Genomic DNA, 1,897 nt, shown 5'->3' on the forward strand with positions numbered 1-1,897 from the left:
AGCACACAATTAGCACTTTAAAGTTCATGCTGAAAACCTTTCAGTATACATTCAATATACTTATCTCCCTGGAATTTCCATTCCACTACCACTTATTTTACAAAGGAACCATTTTACCAAATTATGACTCTTATCAAAGCATTTCCTCGTTGCAAACTGTAGAATCTTGGTAATAAGTCAAGTTTTCTTAAAACATACGTAAGTAAATTTCCCAGTTGACAAATTCACTTGGGGTATGGGGGAGGGAAGTCCTCAAAGTCAGAGAAATTTTTCCTTGGGGAGATGAGTTCACTTATGTGATGAATTCAACATGATCACTAGACTTTTCAAAAAAATTTAACTTTATTTCAATAATTTCATAGGACTTGATGGCAAGGTACACAAATGCACTCTAAGGAATATTTTGCAACAAAACTTTTCATTCTCAAAAGTTTATCTTTAGCTTGTCTTTAGGTTGCAATTTTTTTTTTTAAAGGTCCAGATTACAAGTACAGAGATTTCCCATCTTTTTTTTTTTTTATAATATATTTTATTGATTTTTCACAGAGAGGAAGAGAGAGGGATAGAGAGTTAGAAACATCGATGAGAGAGAATCATCGATCAGCTGCCTCTTGCACATCCCCTACTGGGGATGTGCCTGCAACCAAGATACATGCCTTTGACCGGAATTGAACCCGAGACCTTTCAGTCTGCAGGCCAATGCTCTATCCACTGAGCCAAACCGGTCCCGGCGAGGTTGAATTTTTAAGTGAAGTATTTCCCTAAATTTACTTCCAAGTATCATGATACACACCCTCCCATATTTACCTATTATACATTTAAGGATATACACTTTGGATTAAAATAACACACAAAGAGCAAGTTTGCTCTTTCTATATAACACTATATTAAAACTCTTTATGTAACTTCTAACAAACCTCTACTTCTTGAAATAATGTGTTAAGATGAGGAATTACATTATCCAGGAATGTGCAACGGTACTTGCAATTCCAACTCTTCATAACATTTTAGAACTTAGGTGTCAATAACTGCTAAAAAATCTTTTTCTTGAATATTTCACATCCCTTCTTTGTAGAATCATAAATAGTATCAAGAGTTTAGACCATGATCAAAATTCTCTAGCCCTGAAGGTTACATAAACCATTTCTCTTAAGTTCTATAACCTCCTCTATATAATACATTAATATATTTGCTTACTAATGTTCATGTTGATTTTTTTCAAGAGCTGTATTGCTAATGGGCAGTTTATTTCATCTCACTTGTTTTAGAGATAATGGCGAGAGAAAAAAAAGCCTAAAAATTTAAGATCAAGTTTTCACAAAGAAGTATCCGTTTTAAATATTGCCTTTAAGTAAACTCAATGGCGACATAAAATTACCTAACCATTTTTTGTGGAGATAGTACTTGACTTTGTCCAGGATATAAGTCATTTCCTTTGCATGGCAGAGTATGTTTAAGAGCATGGACTCTAGGATCAGGCTATCAAGATCCAACTTTACATAACCCCTGACCTGTTACGTAAAGCTGTGTAAATCTGAGCATGTTTTAACCTCTCTGGAGCAGTCTGCCACCCTGCACCCTATACAATACAGGTAAGAACAGTATCTACTTCATAGGATCTAGATGACTAAATGAGTTGACATAAAATATAGAAGTTGGTAGTAAGTACCTTGAAAACCATCTATTACTTGAGAAATATATAACAGGCAAAATAAATTTCCTGGTGGGTAAAGATAATCACTTCAGGTGTTAACTAAGTGGTAATTAAAAATGAGCCCCATAAAATTTCTTAAATCATTTATTTTCATACAGACAGCTCACTTATTTACAAGTTTAAAACTGGTATGCTAACTTTACAAAGATAGCTCTTGCACTAAAGCAATAACTAAAGGTGACT

At 33.9% G+C, this 1,897-nt stretch overlaps 1 long non-coding RNA gene across 1 annotated transcript; it reads left to right on the forward strand.

The window, feature by feature from the left end:
• The first annotated feature begins 317 nt into the window (after positions 1-317).
• LOC123651506 lies at positions 318-838 on the forward strand. The gene is made up of 2 exons (XR_006740279.1): positions 318-453; positions 736-838. It is a non-coding gene; the product is annotated as an uncharacterized LOC123651506 (long non-coding RNA).
• Positions 839-1,897: the final 1,059 nt, after the last annotated feature.

Source organism: Pipistrellus kuhlii, unplaced genomic scaffold (genome assembly GCF_014108245.1).
Source record: "Pipistrellus kuhlii isolate mPipKuh1 unplaced genomic scaffold, mPipKuh1.p scaffold_m20_p_6, whole genome shotgun sequence".
NCBI classification, from domain to species: domain Eukaryota; kingdom Metazoa; phylum Chordata; class Mammalia; order Chiroptera; family Vespertilionidae; genus Pipistrellus; species Pipistrellus kuhlii.